Source organism: Doryrhamphus excisus, linkage group LG5 (genome assembly GCF_037039965.1).
Source record: "Doryrhamphus excisus strain RoL-2023G ecotype Guam linkage group LG5, RoL_Dexc_Guam_v1.1, whole genome shotgun sequence".
In the NCBI taxonomy this organism is placed as follows: Eukaryota; Metazoa; Chordata; class Actinopteri; order Syngnathiformes; family Syngnathidae; genus Doryrhamphus; species Doryrhamphus excisus.
In genome coordinates, this window is record NC_136361.1 from 3759684 (window position 1) to 3781039 (window position 21356).

The 21356-nt window shown below is 31.8% G+C and overlaps 1 long non-coding RNA gene across 1 annotated transcript; it reads right to left on the bottom strand.

Annotated features, from left to right (window-relative positions):
* Positions 1 to 2659: 2659 nt before the first annotated feature.
* On the bottom strand, positions 2660 to 3403 carry LOC144898461 (uncharacterized). The gene is made up of 3 exons (XR_013627340.1): positions 3304 to 3403; positions 3173 to 3208; positions 2660 to 3071 (listed from the first exon to the last, which is right to left on the bottom strand). It is a non-coding gene; the product is annotated as an uncharacterized LOC144898461 (long non-coding RNA).
* Between the last annotated feature and the right edge of the window lie 17953 nt (positions 3404 to 21356).

A 21356-nucleotide genomic window follows, 5' to 3' on the forward strand; every position in this document is an offset into this window, starting at 1 on the left:
ATTATCTAAATTTCTATTGTGGTTTTTCAAAATAAATGTTCTGTGGTTGACTAACCTCAGGCGAGAGGCGGGGTACACCCTGGACTGGTGGCCAGCCAATCACAGGGCACATATAGACAAACAACCATTCACACTCACATTCATACCCATGGACAATTTGGAGTCGCTAATTAACCTAGCATGTTTTTGGAATGTGGGAGGAAGCATGCAAACTCCACACAGAGATGGCCGAGGGTGGAATCGAACTCAGCTGTGAGGCCTGTGTGCGAACCACTCAACCAACCATGCAGCCCACGAATTGAATATTTTCATAGAAAACCAGTTTGCAATCTTCTAAATGTGATTTTTATCATTATTAGAGCCCTCTAAATGTGAAGTAACACCCCTATAGTCACCTCTAACTCCAATTTGGAGTTGCTAATTAACTTAGCATGTTTTCGAAATGTGCAAACATGCAAACTCCACACAGAGATGGCCGAGGGTGGAATCGAACTCAGCTGTGAGGCCTGTGTGCGAACCACTCGAAGTAACACCCCTATAGTCACCTTTACATTTTTATTTTTACCCAATTCAGTAGGTAGCATGTTTTATTATTAATTTAAAAAAATATTATTATGGGAATAAAGTCAAAATATATAAGAAACATACATTTTGGATTATTAGGTTGGGGAAAACTAAATTTTAATTTTAATTTTAATTTTAATTTTAATTTTAATTTTAATTTTAATTTTAATTTTAATTTTAATTTTAATTTTAATTTTAATTTTAATTTTAATTTTAATTTTAATTTTAAAAATTATTATTACGGGAATAAAGTCAAAATATGTAAGAAACATACGTTTTTGATTATTAGGTTGGGGAAAACTTAATTTTAATTTTAATTTTAATTTTAATTTTAATTTTAATTTTAATTTTAATTTTAATTTTAATTTTAATTTTAATTTTAATTTTAATTTTAAAAATTATTATTATGGGAATAAAGTCAAAATATGTAAGAAACATACGCTTTGGATTGTTCGGTTGGGAAAAAACTTTGGTATTTTATTATTATTATTATTATTATTATTATTATTATTATTATTATTATTATTATTATTAATTTAAAAAAATATTATTATGGGAATAAAGTCAAAATATATAGGAAATATACGTTTTGGATTATTAGGTTGGGGAAAACTTTGTTAAATTATTATTATTATTATTATTATTATTATTATTAATTTTAATAAAAAATATTATTATGGGAATAAAGTCAAAATATGTAAGAAACATACGTTTTGGATTATCAGGTTGGGGAAAACTTTGGTATATTATTATTGTTATTATTATTATTATTGTTATTATTAATTTTTAAAAATATTATTACGGGAATAAAGTCAAAATATATAGGAAACATACATTTTGGATTATTAGGTTGGGGAAAACTTTGTTATATTATTATTATTATTAATTTTAATTAAAAAATATTATTATGGGAATAAAGTCAAAATATGTAAGAAACATACGTTTTGGATTATTAGGTTGGGGAAAACTTTGTTATATTATTATTATTATTAATTTTAATTAAAAAATATTATTATGGGAATAAAGTCAAAATATGTAAGAAACATACGTTTTGGATTATTAGGTTGGGGAAAACTGTTATATTATTATTATTATTAATTTTAATTAAAAATAATATTACGGGAATAAAGTCAAAATATGTAAGAAACATACGTTTTGGATTGTTAGGTTGGGGAAAAACGTTGGTATATTATTATTATTATTATTATTATTATTATTGTTATTATTAATTTTAAAAAATATTATTACGGGAATAAAGTCAAAATATATAGGAAACATACGTTTTGGATTATTAGGTTGGGGAAAACTTTGTTATATTATTATTATTATTAATTTTAATTAAAAAAATATTATTAACGGCATAAAGTCAAAATATGTAAGAAACATACGTTTTGGATTGTTAGGTTGGGGAAAACTTTGGTATATTATTATTATTAGTAATTTTAATTAAAAAAATATTATTACAGGAATAAAGTCAAAATATGTAAGAAACATACATTTTGGATTATTAGGTTGGGGAAAAACTTTGGTATATTATTATTATTATTATTATTGTTATTATTAATTAAAAAAATATTATTACGGGAATAAAGTCAAAATATATAGGAAACATACGTTTTGGATTATTAGGTTGGGGAAAACTTTGTTATATTATTATTATTATTATTATTATTATTATTATTATTATTATTATTATTATTATTATTATTATTATTATTATTATTATTATTATTAATTTTAATAAAAAATATTATTATGGGAATAAAGTCAAAATATGTAAGAAACATACGTTTTGGATTATTAGGTTGGGGAAAACTTTGTTATATTTTAATTTTAATTTTATAAAATATTATTACGGGAATAAAGTCAAAATATGATGCAAACAAAGTCCGTACTTACAAGAACATTAGTCTGAAAAAAGTTGAAATATTTGGAAACAGCAAAAATGAAAGCAAAGTACACACTAATAATGCGCTATTGAGTACTGAAATGTATACATGTACTGAAAGTACATGTATACATTTCAGGTACTGTGAGGCCTCCAAACGCTACATCATCAAGCTAGGACTTCTTTAATTGTCCACGTGTGTGTTTTTCTTTGTAATAAACGATGAGAAATGAGTGCGGCAATAAGACAGCCGCCCCCCGGGGGCTCCGGCTGTGTAGCAGGAAGACGTCACTCTCCAAGCCGGGGGCTGATAATGAACCAGAGCGTGCCGAGCGAGTCAGATAAGACAACAGCCTTATCAACATCTCTCCCCTCCGTCTCACATGCTATTACTTCCCCCTTCTCGTTTCCTCTCACCCGTCGCTCTCTCTCCGAAAAAATCCACACGTCCGGCACAAAGCCGTCCCTCGCCGTGCTTCCTGCGTTTGATTAGAAGAAAAGGTGTCAAAGGTGGACATGTCGTACCGACCGCGGAGCAGTGGGTGTGACGGGAACCCTCAGGACACGGCGCTCCTTTCAAGTGGGGGCCCAGATGGCGGTGGCACCACGCTGTCAAGAGCTGTGTAGTTAATTAGAAGACACCGCCGCTGTGGTGTGGCGTGGCGGGGACGGTGGGAAATCGCAGTCAATTACGTGCAGGTTGGAACATGACTTGCTCACCTGACACCGCCATCGGGTCGTGTGACGCGTTCAGGGCTGCGGGACAGAGATGGAAATTACATTGTCTCATTTTTTAGTGATGCAAATGTAACTAAAATAATGTTTGCTTGCTTTTCCTACTCCATCCATACATGCAAAGTCTCTGTTTTGACCTTTTTTCAATCACGTTCCGCTGGAGTGTCTCTACTTTGGATCCAATAGCGGCAAAGCACTCAGTGACAGATCCCCCCCCCCATCTGCGAATACAAAGGGAAACGGCTGTCAAGTCTGAAAAGAAATTGTGTACCTGCATTTGAAAATCCATTAGGCAAGGTGTGCCAGCAGGCTGCAAAGGAAGCTGATGAAAGTGGGGGGCTCGGAAAAGGGGTGGGGGGCGACTCATTCCACGGTGTGTGTGTGTGTGTGTGTTTTGGACTTAAAGTAGAAAGGAGCATTGATAAAAGTTGCAGGGAATGCATCTGAAGCCATATGAAAAATAAAAATAAAAATAAAAATAAAAATAAAAATAAAAATAAAAATAAAAATAAAAATAAAAATAAAAATAAAAATAAAAATAAAAATAAAAATAAAAATAAAAATAAAAATAATATAGTCAAACAACCATTCACACTCACATTCATACCTATGGACAATTTGGACTCGCCAATTAACCTAGCATGTTTTTGGAATGTGGGAGGAAGCATGCAAACTCCACACAGAGCTGGCCGAGGGTGGAATCGAACTCAGCTGTGAGGCCTGTGTGCTAACCACTCAACCACCATGCAGCCCATAAATGGAATATTTACATAGAAAACCAGTTTGCAATCTTCTAAATGTGATTTTTATCATTATTAGAGCCCTCTAAATGTGAAGTAACACCCCTATAGTCACCTTTACACTTGTATTTACCCAAGTCAGTAGACTTCGGGCAAGAGGCGTTGTACACCCCAGACTGGTCGCCGGCCAATCACAGGGCACATATAGACAAACAACCATTCACACTCACATTCATACCTATGGACAATTTGGAGTCGCTAATTAGCCTAGCATGTTTTTGGAATGTGGGAGGAAACCGGAGTACCCGGAGAAAACCCACGCATGCACAGGGAGAACATGCAAACTCCACACAAAGATGGCCGAGGGTGGGATTGAACTCAGGTTTACTAGTACAGTAATCCCTCGTTTATCACAGTTAATTGGTTCCAGACCTAACTGTGATAAGTGAGGTCTCACAAAATAGGATTTTTTTTATTTGTCAATGAAATATTTTTGTAGTTTCCTACCTTCCACATTCTGGTTTTGACATTATTAGAGCCCTCGGGATGTGAAATAACACCCCTATAGTCACCTTTACACTCATTCATTCATTCATTTTCTACCGCTTCGGGATATAGACAAACAACCATTCACACTCACATTCATACTTATGGACAATTTGGAGTTGCTAATTAGCCTAGCATGTTTTTGGAATGTGGGAGGAAACTTAAATTGATTGAAATTGAACTCGGGTCTTGTCCATAAGATAAGATTGGATATTTGTATTACTAGTGCAGTAATCCCTCGTTTATCACAGTTAATTGGTTCCAGACCTAACTGTGATAAGTGAGGTCTCACAAAATAGGATTTTTTTTATTTGTCAATGAAATATTTTTGTAGTTTCCTACCTTCCACATACTGGTTTTGACATTATTAGAGCCCTCAGGATGTGAAATAACACCCCTATAGTCACCTTTACACTCATTCATTCATTCATTTTCTACCGCTTTTCCTCACAAGGGTCGCGGTGGGGGTGCTGGAGCCTATCCCAGCTGTCTTCGGATGAGAGGCGGGGTTACACCCTAGACTGGTGGCCAGCCAATCACAGGGCACATATAGACAAACAACCATTCACACTCACATTCATTTGTATTACTAGTACAGTAATCCCTCGTTTATCACAGTTAATTGGTTCCAGACCTAACAAAGTAGGATTCCTTATTTGTCAATGAAATATTTTTGTTTCCTACCTTCTACATACTGGTTTTGACATTATTAGAGCCCTCTGGATGTGAAATAATACCCCTATAGTCACATTTACACTCCTATTAAGAAATATAGTAAATATAATAATATGAATAGGACCTGTCTGTGTATGTTGTTGAATTTTGGGTCTGGTGCTTGTGTATCTCACTCAACATTACATTAACATTACAGTCTATATACTAAATGTCATCACAATCTGAATGGCATATTTGTATCTAAGCTCATGGATGCATTTTTATGCTTGAAAATGATCAATTCAGCCAACATTTACTGCAGAAATACCCGAAAGTCATTGAAAAACGTGGAAGGCAGTCAGGGTAATGAAACAAGAGGCCACTTGAGGAGAAACCTGAAGGCAGACATTTTTTTTTTTTCCGGCTTTTTCTACATTCTTCAATCACCCCATCTTTTTGTAAAAAACCCTATTACCAGAAAACCACTCTTACGGCGAGCTCATACTGAAAGAAAAGTGCTGATTGTTTTCACGTAGTACCACATTTGCCCCCCCGTCTCGTTTCTCTAAGCACAAGAACCTACACACGGCTTTTAACGTTTTCGGCGATGGCTGTCGAGAGCTTTGCTTGTTTTTCATCGCCGCACTTAATATCCATAAGAAGCGCATGAAATTTTTTTTGCCTCCCGTTTTTGCCGGGTTGACCTCATCTGCTGATATTCTTGCTTCAAAAGCACTCCAAGCCAAATGAAATCGCTCGGGGAAGGATAAGTGAGGCTTGCAAATGACCAGAAAAGAAGTGAAAGATCATACAACCGCCATTCATTTCAATGCGGCCGCAATCCACGTCCAACGGAGGGATAGAAGGTGTCAATTAGTATCAGCCACCCGCAATTCTCTGCTGCCCCCTTTTAATTTAAAAAGGTACTTTTTATAGATTTTTTTTCCCCCCCAATTTACTTGCCTCATATATGATTGCCTTCAACTGAAAGGGCGTAGAAAATATCACCATTTGTTACTAATGTGATGTTTCTTGGAAATGTATAAGGTGCTATCGTTTTGTTTTGGAAGTTGCCCAATGTCATTGACTCAACGTGATTAGAAAACGGTCATTTGGACGGATGGAAAACGATGGATTATTCGTATGAGTTTCCGGAGAAAGTAAAAAATTCTTTCCCGACTGTGATGAGTGAATTTGAACTCATTTCTAAATGCGATATTGTCATAGTTGTACTAGAAAAGCTATTTATAACCTTCAATATACAATTTTAGAGTCATCTCAATGTGAAATAACACCCCTATAGTCACATGTACACTCTTATTACCCAATTTCGTTGACATAATCAGAGTAAATTACTGACCCCTGGTGGCGAATCAGAATACAACATATTTGAATGCATCTTCTGGATGCCTTGTATTTTTATTTTTGTTCATTAAGTCATGGTACACTTGAAAATACTTAATTTAGTATGAACCGTGAAGTGTCTAATTTGCATAAGATGGGGGGGGTCTTGGGGGGGAGGGGGGATTCATAGCAGGACCCGCTGAAGAAGAAGAAGAGCACTAAGTCTTCACAAAAGATTGCTAGATTTGCATTTTATGAAAAAGAGCAAGAGTTTTGGCTACCCAGCATACCTTGCGGAATGCAAATTTTGCACATTGAGTATATGTTGGCGTTCTGTTGTTACACTATGATTGAGGGGGGTGTTTGGGTTAATTATCTAACATGAAAACAGCACTTTCCTTTTTTTAATAGCGACACAGCTAGTCCCGTTATAATGTGTTTAATACCGGGTACTGTCAAATATGAACTGTGAAGTGTCTAATTTGCACAAGTGCTCATTAAGATGGCGGTGGGGGGGTCATAACAGGACCCGCTAAAGAAGAAGAAGAGCACTAAGTCTTCACAAAAGATTGCTAGATTTGCATTTTATGAAAAAGAGCAAGAGTTTTGGCGACCCAGCATACCTTGCGGAATGCAAATTTTGCACATTGAGTATATGTTGGCGTTCTGTTGTTACACTATGATTGAGGGGGGTGTTTGGGTTAATTATCTAACATGAAAACAGCACTTTCTTTTTTTAATAGTGACACAGATAGTCCCGTTATAATGTGTTTAATACCGGGTACTGTTTAATGTGAACTGTGAAGTGTCTAATTTGCATAGGTGCTCACTAAGACAGGAGTCTTGGGGGGAGAGGGGGGTATAACAGGACCCTAGCAATCTAGCAAAAAATTGCTAGATTCGCATTTTATGAAAAAGAGAAAGAGTTTTGGCTACCCAGCATACCTTGCGGAATGCAAATTTTGCACATTGAGTATATGTTGACTTTCTGTTGTGACACTACAATTGAGGGGGGTGTTTGGGTTAATTATCTAACATGAAAACAGCACTTTCCTTTTTTTAATAGCGACACAGCTAGTCCCGTTATAATGTGTTTAATACCGGGTACTGTTTAATGTGAACTGTGAAGTGTCTAATTTGCATAGGTGCTCACTAAGACAGGAGTGGGGGGTCTTGGGGGGAGAGGGGGGTATAACAGGACCCTAGCAATCTAGCAAAAAATTGCTAGATTTGCCTTTTATAAAAAAGAGCAAGAGTTTTGGCTACCCAGCATACCTTGCGGAATGCAAATTTTGCACATTGAGTATATGTTGACTTTCTGTTGTGACACTACAATTGAGGGGGGTGTTTGGGTTAATTATCTAACATGAAAACAGCACTTTCCTTTTTTTTAATAGCGTCACAGCTAGTCCCGTTATAATGTGTTTAATACGGGTACTGTCAAATATGAACTGTGAAGTGTCTAATTTGCATAAGTGCTCACTAAGACAGGAGTGGGGGGTCTTGGGGGGGGTATAACAGGACCCTAGCAATCTAGCAAAAGATTGCTAGATTTGCCTTTTATAAAAAAGAGAAAGAGTTTTGGCTACCCAGCATACCTTGCGGAATGCAAATTTTGCACATTGAGTATATGTTGACTTTCTGTTGTGACACTACAATTGAGGGGGGTGTTTGGGTTAATTATCTAACATGAAAACAGCACTTTCTTTTTTTAATAGTGACACAGATAGTCCCGTTATAATGTGTTTAATACTGGGTACTGTTTAATGTGAACTGTGAAGTGTCTAATTTGCATAAGTGCTCACTAAGACAGGAGTGGGGGGTCTTGGGGGGAGAGGGGGGTATAACAGGACCCTAGCAATCTAGCAAAAAATTGCTAGATTCGCCTTTTATAAAAAAGAGCAAGAGTTTTGGCTACCCAGCATACCTTGCGGAATGCAGATTTTGCACATTGAGTATATGTTGACTTTCTGTTGTGACACTACAATTGAGGGGGGTGTTTGGGTTAATTATCTAACATGAAAACAGCACTTTCCTTTTTTTTAATAGCGACACAGCTAGTCCCGTTATAATGTGTTTAATACCGGGTACTGTCAAATATGAACTGTGAAGTGTCTAATTTGCATAAGTGCTCACTAAGACAGGAGTGGGGGGTCTTGGGTATAACAGGACCCTAGCAATCTAGTAAAAAATTGCTAGATTTGCATTTTATGAAAAAGAGCAAGAGTTTTGGCTACCCAGCATACCTTGCGGAATGCAAATTTTTTTTTTTTTTTTTTTTAGTCCCGTTATAATGTGTTTAATACCGGGTACTGTCAAATCTACTTGAATGTATGGGGAAGTTGAGTTTTTTTGTAGGATTGCAGCACATTAGCACAATATCTGTATTAGTGATGGCATAATGTTATCATAATTTCATTGTGTCATTTAGAACTCATACATTTCGGGGTAATACACACACACACACACACAATGAAGTAATAGACTACAAGATACACGATAAGGCTTAAAATACCATTAATATGTATTCATAGACATATTTGGGCCACATTAAGTGCCCATGCAGCACTCTCCAATGTAAATGTACATTAGCATACATTATGACTCGGTGAGCTATGCAAATAAGCTGCCTTAATTAGGGATAAAAAGTAATCCTTCCCGCCCCGGGAAGTTTTTCCAGGCAAGTGAAGCACTTTGCTGTCAACTGGGAATTATCTAAACAAAAAGCCCTATGGAATAAAAAAAAAAAAAAAAAAAAATCACAACTTTTCCCTCTCTTGTGACTAATTCCAAGTGTTTTTCTAGTTAACGATGTCACGGCTCGGAAGGGTCTCAAAGCCGCTCGGACCCCGACGTTGAGCACCCCCGGCGGGTGGAAGCGCTAAATTTGATTGGACGTTTCTGGGTTGGCGAGATGGCACGTTGGATTAGCCGCTGTATTAATTACGCTCTTAGACAATCAACAGCTAAGAATAAGACTCCACTTTGATGCCAAGCTTCATTCCTGCTTGCAAATGAAAACTCGGAAACACTTCCACCCCCCCCCCCACACTTTTATTTAAATATAGTACATCTTTTGCATACCAAAGAGACGAATAAAACTTGTCAAATTAGTAGTATAGGCTTATATGATGTCTTTCTGTTTATTTTCCCTGAAACGCGCAACTTCTATAATAAGGACTCATCAGCTAGCGGTGACAGTTGTTTTTTTTTTTTTTTCTTTTTGGTCAAAGTACTTTGGGTGATCAAGTGGACTAATTTGAGATTCCTTATGACTCAATCTCGGAGCGCACTTGAAGGCAACACTGAAAAAGAAATCTGGAAAGCTCATGTCTTCTTTGACTTTTAAAAATAAAATAAAGACATTTGCTGGTAAGCAAACATAGTTAGTCCAAATTCCATTATGGTACAGTTAGGAATGGAATATGTTACATTCTGTTTTGCCAATATTTGCCGTTGTTCTCAGCAGACAATCACTTGTAACACTCATACAGTTTTATTGAGTAACTTTTACTGTCAACTGGCTGAGATGCACAGCCGCCTAGCCTGGTTGAAACCATCGTTAGTCCAAATTCCCTTATTTAAAGTTGAGTTTATGCTTGTGGTTTTGCTCCAGTTCGGAATGGAATATGTTCCACTCTGTTTTGCCAATATTTGCCGTTGTTCTCAACAGGCAATCATTTGAAACACTCATATACACATACACAGTTTTATGGAGTCGCTTTCCTGTCAACTGGCTGAGATGCACAGCCGCCTAGCCTGGTTGAAACCATGTTGAAACCATAGTTAAGTCAAAATTAAATTTATTAATTTATTATTTTTTAATTAAAATTAAAATTAAAATTAAAATTAAAATTAAAATTAAAATTAAAATTAAAATTAAAATTAAAATTAAAATTAAAATTAAAATTAAAATTAAAATTAAAAACAAAAACTAAAAGTCAAAATAAAAATATACAAATACAAATAAATAATCATAAATAATAATAATAATATGACAAAGTTTTTCCTCCAACCTAATAATCCAAAGCATAAAGCATATTTGCTAGTAAACAAACTTAGTTAGTCCAAATTCTCTTATTTAAGGCTACTTTCAAGCTTGTGGTTTTGGTACAGTTAGGAATGGAATATGTTCCACTCTGTTTTGCCAATATTTGCCGTTGTTCTCAATATCATTTGAAACACTCATACACACAAATTCTCTTATTTATTAAAATTAAAATTAAAATTAAAATTAAAATTAAAATTAAAATTAAAATTAAAATTAAAATTAAAATTAAAATTAAAATTAAAATTAAAATTAATTAAAAACTAAAAACTAAAAGTCAAAATAAAAATATAAAAATACAAATAAATAATCATAAATAATAATAATAATAATAATAATATGACAAAGTTTTCCCTCCAACCTAATAATCCAAAGCATAAAGCATATTTGCTAGTAAACAAACTTAGTTAGTCCAAATTCTCTTATTTAAGGCTACTTTCAAGCTTGTGGTTTAGGTACAGTTAGGAATGGAATATGTTCCACTCTGTTTTGCCAATATTTGCCGTTGTTCTCAACAGACAATCATTTGAAACACTCATACACACAAATTCTCTTATTTATTAAAATTAAAATTAAAATTAAAATTAAAATTAAAATTAAAATTAAAATTAAAATTAAAATTAAAATTAAAATTAAAATTAAAATTAAAATTAAAATTAAAAAAATAAAAGTAAATACTAAAATATAAAATACAAATAATAATAATAATAATAATAATAATAATAATAATAATAATAATAATAATAATATGACAGCCGCCTAGCCTGGTTGAAACCAGATCAGACCAATACAGTATTTTAGAAATAACGAGTCTATTAGACTGAAAAACACTTAAGCTTTTAGACTAAATTTAAAGTAACTTGGCAGCTTTTTTGTGATATCTTAAAATGATGTACTCGACCAAATTAAGTGTACTTAAATTTGTTTTTACCAAACAAACTCTAAAGCGCCATTAATTGACTTCCCGGCACAACCAAAACCAAACGACTGCATCAACAGCACGGCGACATTCAAAAAAAAAAAAAAAAAAAGTTCCAAACTCTGCGTCAGCTACTTTCCAACTTGGATGGATAAGCTAATTTGAAATGAACCCCGGTAGTGTGTTGAATGTCAGTCACCGGTCGGACATTCTTCAATGTCACCCTGTCAGACTGCCGAGCAATGATTGTCACTCATGTGTCGCGGGTTCGGCTTCCATCCATAATGCGCTTTTTCACTGACAGCATATGTCAATAATTAAATCTTGGCTTAAAGTGACACACCTTGCTTATTTGGGAGTTTTCCTTATCTGTTTTCCATCCGGAATGGTGTGCATGCTTGACAGGTCATTGATACTCTTAACCCGGGGCGGCAAAGGCCTTTCTGTAGCATACCTGCAGTGGAATCATACAAAAAGTTAAGAATTTATTTATTAAAAATTATGTTAATCAATTGGAATAATACTGAATTTTTTTTTCAACTTAAATCAAGATTTTTTTTACGTAAGAAAATGTTTAAAATGACTTCATAACATAAAAAATGACATATCATACAGAAAATAAATATGTATATATATATATATATATATTGTCTTCACTTGTTGTTGAAATATTTCTAATAAGATGTTAAAATGTATATTTATTTTACTGTGAATTTTTTGTCATGTTAAATTATTTTATTTTATTTTAAAAAAATGTTCAAAAGCAATGGAACCATACAAAAAGTTACAAATTTCTTTATTTAAAAATATGTTAATTAATTGGAATCATACAGAAAAAATATTTTTTAAATAAAAAACATGTTGGAATTTTTTTTACTTTAACATGTTTTTTTACTTTATTTTAACTTTTTTACTTTTTAACATACAAAATATAAAAAAAATACTTTTATCATACAGAAAATAAATATATATATATATATACAAAAAGTTACAAATGTGTTTATTTAAAAATATGTGAATTAATTGGAATCATACAGAAATAGTTTTTTAACGTAAAAAAATTAAGATTTTTTTATGTAAGAAAATGTTTAAAATGACTTCATAACATTAAAAAAATGACTTGAATCATACAGAAAATAAATATGTATATATTGTCTTCACTTGTTGAAAATGTTGAAATATTAATAATAAGATGTTAATATATAAAAAATATGTGAATATAAAATATATAAATAATATATAAAAAATATTTTTTTAAATAAAAAACATGTTAGAATTTTTTTACTTAAACACTAAACATTTTTGTACATTATTTTTTACTTTTTAACATACAAAATATTAAAAAAATACTTTTATCATACAGAAAATAAATATGTTGAAATATTAATAATAAGATGTTAATATATAAAAAATATATATAAATAAAAAAATATATAAATATATATAAATATTTTTTAAATAAAAACATGTAAGAATTTTTTTTAAACATTAAACTTGTTTTTACAGTATTTTTACTTTTTCACTTTTTAACATACAAAATATATAAAAAATACTTTTATCATACAGAAAATAAATAAAATGAAATAAATTAAAAAATCATAAAATAAAATAAATAAGACAATGTTGAAATTTTAATAATAAGATGTTAATATATGAAAAATATATATAAATAAAAAAATATATAAATAATATATATAAACATTTTTTAAATAAAAAACATGTAAGAATTTTTTTTAAACATTAAACTTTTTTTTACAGTATTTTTACTTTTTCACTTTTTAACATACAAAATATAAAAAAAATACTTTTATCATACAGAAAATAAATAAAATAAAATAAAAAAAACTCATAATATAAAATAAATAAGAAAATGTTGAAATATTAATAATAAGATGTTAATATATAAAAATATATATATAAATAAAAAAATATATAAATACATTATTTTTACTTTTTTACTTTTTAACATACAAAATATTAAAAAAATACTTTTATCATACAAAAAATAAATAAAATAAAATAATCATAAAATAAAATAAATAAGAAAATGTTGAAATATTAATAATAACATGTTAAAATATATATTCATTGACTCCCGCCTCCTTGACCGCATGTCGCCGCCACTGATATTTTATCCTTGTCCCGATGAACTCGTCCGGTATCAACAAATATAGTAAATAAATCGCTACCATGCTACAATTACCAACACTTCCGTTCGATTCCTCTTCAACTGGCTGATTAAGCCCATTTGGCGCCAGATTCCGTGGAGGCTGAGCAGTTCCTGTGCACGATCCGGGAAGTAAGGACTTGTATGTTTTTGATGGCATGGAGTTATTAGAGAGTCACAGGGACTTGTGGTATTAAGAGCGGCCTGTGGCTTGCACACACACACACACACACACACACACACACACACACACACAATCGCCCGGGTCTGATTGTTTCAGATGATGGATGTTGCATACTCACCCGCCAGCGCGGTGCCCCTGCTGCTTTTAATTGCCCTATCAGAGAACTGGAACATTTGTTACTGCCGGGTGGTTAGCTCAGGTTAGCAAGATGAGGAGTCATGCCCACTCGCTCACGCACACTCACAATCACGCACTCCATCCGAGACGCACGCTTCCCCTTTTCTGCAATTATGACTTCCGCCCAACGGACACGGTTTTCTGCAAGGTGTGTTTCTTTGAGTATAATGATGTGAAAAAAATCCACACAGAAATGTTAGTTATTACTTTTCCGGGAATGAAACTTTAAACAGGAAGAGGATGTATAAGATTGGAAAATATCAGATACATCTGGAAGTCCAGTTTTTGAGCTTGGATATTATTATCCTTCATCTTGGCAGTCATTGGCAAGGCCTTTCTGTAGCATACCAGCAGTGGAATCATACAAAAAGTTAAGAATTTCTTTATTTAAAATTATATATCATACAGAATTTTTTTTCAACGTAAGAAAATGTTTAAAATTACTTCTTAACATAAAAAAGACATACATACATATATATCATACAGAAAATAAATATGTATATATATATTATATAAAATATATATATAAAATATAAAATGTATATTTATTTTACTTCAAATTTTATGTCATGTTAAATGATTTTGTTTTATTTTCAAAAAATGTTAAAAAGCAATGGAATCATGCAAAAAGTTACAAATTTCTTTATTTAAAAATATGTTAATTAATTGGAATCATACAGAAAAAATATTTTTTAAATAAAAAACATGTTAGAATTTTTTTTACTTTAACATTTTTTTTTAACTTTATTTTAACTTTTTTACTTTTTAACATACAAAATATAAAAAAATACTTTTATCATACAGAAAATAAATATGCATACATATATTGTCTTCACTTGTTGAAATATTACTAATAAGATGTTAAAATGTATATTTATTTTACTTTTTTGTCATGTTAAATGATTTATTTTATTTTCAAAAAATGTTAAAAAGCAATGGAATCATACAAAAAGTTCCAAATTTCTTTATTTAAAAATATGTTAATTAATTTGGAATCATACAAAAAAAAAAATTTAATAAAAAACATGTAAGAATTTTTTTACTTAAACATTTTTTTACATTATTTTTACTTTTTTACATACAAAACATAAAAAAATACATTTATCATACAGAAAATAAATATGCATATATATATTGTCTTCACTTGTTGAAATATTACTAATAAGATGTTAAAATGTATATTTATTTTACTTCAAATTTTTTGTCATGTTAAATGATTTTATTTTATTTAAAAAAAAATGTTAAAAAGCAATGGAATCATCCACTGTTCTCAAATATCTTAATTTTTTTTTTCCGCACAAAATAAGATGAAAAATAAATAAACAAATCAAGAATAAAAAAAATATGTGTTGTGTTTATTTAACTAAAAATATTTTTTAAGTTAAAAAAAATTACGATTTTTTTTACATACGTGAGAAAATATTTAAAATTACTTTTTAACATAAAAAAATATAAAAAGACTTTTATCATACAGAAAATATGTATATATTGTCTTCACTTAAGAAAATGTTGAAATATTAATAATAAGATGTTAAAATATATAATTCATTTTATTTATTTAATTTATTTTTGTCAGAAAATGTCAAAAAGCAATGGAATCATACAAAGAGTTACAAATTTCTTGATTTAAAAATATGTTAATCAAATGGAATCATACAGAAAAATATTTTTTAAGTTAAAAAAAATTAAGATTTTTTTTACATAAGAAAATGGTTAATATTATCTTCACTTAAAAAAATGTTTAAATATTAATAAGATGTTAAAATATATATTTATTTCACTTACTCATGTTAATTTTTTTTCAGAAAATATCAAAAAGCAATGGAATCATACAAAAAGTTACTAATTTCTTTATTTAAAAATATGTTAATCAATTAGAATCATACAGAAAAAATATTTTTTAAGTTAAAAAAATTTAAGATTTTTTAAGGAAAAAAAAGGAACTGAGGAAAAATAATTGAGAATTTTTTTACATAAGAAAATGGTTAAAATGATTTTTTAACTTAAAATATATATATATATAGAAAAAATTATCATACAGAAAATAAATATGTATATATTATCTTCACTTAAAAAATGTTTAAATATTAATAAGATGTTAAAATATATATTTATTTTACTTATGTTAATTTTTTTTCAGAAAATATCAAAAAGCAATGGAAGCATACAAAAAGTTACTAATTTCTTTATTTAAAAATATGTTAATCAATTAGAATCATACAGAAAATATATTTTTTAAGTTAAAAAAATGTAAGATTTTTTTTTAGGAAAAAAAAGGAACTGAGGAAAAATAATTAAGAATTTTTTTACATAAGAAAATGGTTAAAATGACTTTTTAACTTAAAAAATATATATATAGAAAAAATTATCATACAGAAAATAAATATGTGTATATTATCTTCACTTAAAAAATGTTTAAATATTAATAAGATGTTAAAATATATTTATTTTACTTACTCATGTTAATTTTTTTTCAGAGAATATCAAAAAGCAATGGAAGCATACAAAAAGTTACTAATTTCTTTATTTAATTTTATTTATTTATTTATATGTTAATCAATTAGAATCATACAGAAAAAATATTTTTTAAGTTAAAAAAATGTAAGATTTTTTTTTAGGAAAAAAAGGAACTGAGGAAAAATAATTAAGAATTTTTTTTTACCTAAGAAAATGGTTAAAATGACTTTTTAACTTAAAAATATGTATAAAAATTTTTTATCATACAGAAAATAAATATGTACATATTGTCTTAATTTCAGAAAATGTTGAAAATATGAATAAGATGTTAAAAATAATTGGAATCATAAAAAATACATTTTTATTTTACTTAAAATAAATTTTCCGCACGTCGCCGCTATCCAAATGTATATTTTAGTCATCTAGCTACACCCTTGATCGCAAACTGCATACAGTTCAATTTTAACAATATCGTTATCACAAAAATACATATAATAACCCTGCCACCTGTAAGTATGCACTCTTTTTGTCACGCTTGGCTCTAATCTGCACAACTACAATCACCGTTTAGCAAAAGAAACGCAACAGACGTGTTTTGTGCTGACATGCATTTGTGACAGAACAACTCATGTTTTCAGACAGATAAAAGCCGAGGAATAAATATAGAGGCAAAATAAAAAAAATAAAAAAAAATCAAGTCAATTGAGCTTCTTGCTTCACACGCTCGTCTTTGCTGTTGAACTCGCTGCCAAGATGTTTTCCCCCGGGGGGGGGGACGCTAGTAAAGTCAGACAAATCTACTTGCAACTGTCTAACTATGAACTCAAATCAAAGTTGCGTATGTCGTGTCGTGTCGTGTTGATGCGTTTTTTTCTTGTTTGCTGATGTTGTTTATTTAAAAAGATAAGGAACACAAGGTCTTGTCATTAAGAGTTTGGTGCAGTTCTCCATACGGCCGTAAGGGGGCAGTGTTACACCATAAGACTGCGTTTAATATTCAGCTGCATTTTTGTATTCCTGTGTGTGTGTGACTGTGACACACACACACACACACACACATATATACAGTACAACAATGCAGTCACACACATACAGTACCGACACACAAATGCAGTAATCTCAGCTCGCCCCGCTCAATTATGAGTTACAATGCGTGTAATTAGAAAAGAATAAAATGCATTTCAGCTTTCATTAATGAATTTCATTGATTGGGCTCCGTCTCTCTCACTTCAATTTTTTTTTTTTTTTTTTTTTTGTTTCTAGCTTTGATGAAGTTAACTTTTTCAGCGAAAAAGGGTGGCGGATAAACACAACACTTTGCAGAGCAATCAGCCCAGCTGTGGACGTCCAGAATAGAAACATGGCCCCGCCGCAATGCTAACAATGGTAATGGAAAAAAAAAAAAAAAATACAAAAAAAAAAGAAAAAAAAAGAGCTGAAATGAAAAGAAAGAAGTAATAAATCACGAGGCAACATTATGGTAAAAAGCAAAAAGTCTGTGTTTAAAAAAAGCAGGCAGTAAGAATAGATGAGGTGGTGGTGGTGTTGGGGGGAAACATAATTGCTGGTGTGTTTAGGGACACTCAGATAAACCGCATCGCTGCGACTTTGGAAGAGCACTTGTCGTAGGGAGCCAGGTTTTTTTTTTTTTTTTTTTTTTTTTTATTCCAGTCGCCGTGTCATGGATGGGTGCACTTGATGCCCGAATCTTTTGTCTCCGTGCGTTTATCCCTCGTATGTTTTTCTGCCTCCCGAGCTTTCTTGTGTTTGTGTGTGCGCGGTGGAACGGAGGCTCTGTGTCAGCAGTGGTGCGCCCTCGGTGCGCCGCTCTCTAATTACAGTCTAGGGTTGCAGCGTCCATCTCCCTGTTTAAACCCCGGCTAAGGCGGCCTGGGCCCCTCTGAGCCAAGGTAAACCATACGGCTAATTAGACGGAGCGGCTTCCGGGAGGTGATGTGCACGGTGCGGCGGAAAAAAATGGAGGATTATTTACATTTGGAGGGTTAAGTCATTATCAGAAGTGAAGCACTGTTATGTTTTGTGCTTGTCCGAAGCTGTTTTGACTCTGGGGTTATTTGCATATTGTAATATTGTAAGCATGGAAGGGGGGGGGAGAAGGTCATTGGTCAATCTGGGGCAAGCTCATCTACATAATTGGCTCCGGTGGTTCAAATTATAGCCAGCACAAATAAGAAAGGGTGCATTTATGGTCATACAAAGTAATCCCTCGGCACTTGGTGCTTCACTATATCACATTTAAATAAAATACATATATAATCAGTAATAAACCATACAGTTTTGAGGCCAAATATGGCCTATAATTAGTCAAAAAATATGCAAAATTGTATTTTTTTCCATGAAATTAAGCATTTTAAAGCATAAAAGATGATTAGAGCCCCCTAGACATGAAATAACACCCCTATAGTCAACTTTACACACATTAGCATACTCTTTTGAGGCCAAACAGGCCTATAATTAGTCAAAAAAATATGCAAAATTGTGTTTTTTTACATAAAATTAAGCATTTTAAAGCATAAAAACAGGATTAGAGACCCCTAGACATGAAATAACACCCCTATAGTCAACTTTACACACATTAGCATACTGTTTTGAGGCCAAATGCAGCTTATAATTAGTAAAAAATTAAGCAAAATTGTTTTTTTTTGAGAAAATTAGGCATTATAAAGCATAAAAACATGATTAGAGCCCCCTAGACATGAAATAACACCCCTATAGTCAACTTTACACACATTAGCATACTCTTTTGAGGCCAAACAGGCCTATAATTAGTCAAAAAGTATGCAAAATTTTATTTTTTTTTACATAAAATTAAGCATTTTAAAGCATAAAAACAGGATTAGAGACCCCTAGACATGAAATAACACCCCTATAGTCAAACTGACACACATCAGCATACTGTTTTGAGGCCAAATACAGCTTATAATCAGTCAAAAAAATATGCATAATTGTATTTTTTCCATAAAGTTAAGCATTTTAAAGCATAACATGTGATTAGAGCCCCCGAGACATGAAATAACACCCCTATAGTCAACTTTACACACATTAGCATACTGTTTTGAGGCCAAATACGGCTTATAATTAGTCAAAAATTAAACAAAATTGTTTTTTCCCATAAAATTAGACATTATAAAACATAAAAACATGATTAGAGACCCCTACACATAAAATAACACCCCTATAGTCAACTTTACACTCTATTAGCATACTCTTTTGAGGCCAAACAGGCCTATAATTAGTCAAACAATATGCAAAATTTTATTTTTTCTATAAAATTTGGCGCAATAAAGCATAAAAATATGACTAGAGCCCCTAGACATGAAATAACACCCCTATAGTCAACTTTACACTCCCATTACCATACTGTTTTGAAGCCAAATAGGGCTTATAATTACTCAAAAAATTAAGCAAAATTTTATTTTTTCATAAAATTAAGCATTTTAAAGCATAAAAACATGATTAGAGCCCCCTAGACATGAAATAACACCCCTATAGTATACAACAAGACATAAAAGCACACCGGTTTGTGTTATATCACATCAGACACAATAAACCACTGATACCACGGGATACTTTTGCTAAGCTAAAACTCAACTCTGAACCCCAATGTCACTTCCTGTTTGCTTCCCATAGCACTGGAACACATTTATACATCTTTTATGTCTCATTTTCTGGTTATTATGTCAACTTTATTAGATCATATGAGTGTAAAGGTGACTATAGGGGTGTTATTTAATGTTTGGAGGGCTCTAATAATGTAAAGATTTGTATTTAAAAGGCTGTAAATGGAAAGAATTTGATTTATATGTATGAGGAAACCTACTTCACAATTCAGTTCGAGGCACGACTTTGTTTGAGGCACAACCAATAAACCAAATCTTCATGAAGTAACACGAAGGAAATATCCTTCGTGTTACTTCATGAAGATTTTTCCCCAGCGTTTCCGACCAAACGAGACCCAAATCAGGTGACAAAAATCCCACTCTGAAGTGAGTGAAGGCGGAAAAAAAAGAGAGAGAGGGGGGGGGGTTGTGAGGGTAGCGAGGTAGACATATTGGATAATTACTCAAAAAATTAAGCAAAATTTTATTTTTTCATAAAATTAAGCATTTTAAAGCATAAAAACATGATTAGAGCCCCCTAGACATGGAATAACACCCCTATAGTATACAACAAGACATAAAAGCACACCGGTTTGTGTTATATCACATCAGACACAATAAACCACTGATACCACGGGATACTTTTGCTAAGCTAAAACTCAACTCTGAACCCCAATGTCACTTCCTGTTTGCCTCCCATAGCACTGGAACACATTTATACATCTTTTATGTCTCATTTTCTGGTTATTATGTCAACTTTATTAGATCACATGAGTGTAAAGGTGACTATAGGGGTGTTATTTAATGTTTGGAGGGCTCTAATAATGTAAAGATTTGTATTTAAAAGGCTGTAAATGGAAAGAATTTGATTTATATGTATGAGGAAACCTACTTCACAATTCAGTTCGAGGCACGACTTTGTTTGAGGCACAACCAATAAACCAAATCTTCATGAAGTAACACGAAGGAAATATCCTTCGTGTTACTTCATGAAGATTTTTCCCCAGCGTTTCCGACCAAACAAGACCCAAATCAGGTGACAAAAATCCCACTCTGAAGTGAGTGAAGGCGGAAAAAAAAGAGAGAGAGAGGGGGGGGGGTTGTGAGGGTAGCGAGGTAGACATATTGGATCTGGAGATGGAAGCTAAAGTGAGCAGAGAAATGGAGGGGAAAATAAGATGCTACGACACAACCAGATGGGATCTTTTCGAAAAGAGTCGAAAATTTTGCAGATTCGAACCCTTATCGCTGAAACACTTGATATATATATGTGTGTGTACAAGAAGAGGTTAGATAGGGCACAGTAAATAAAT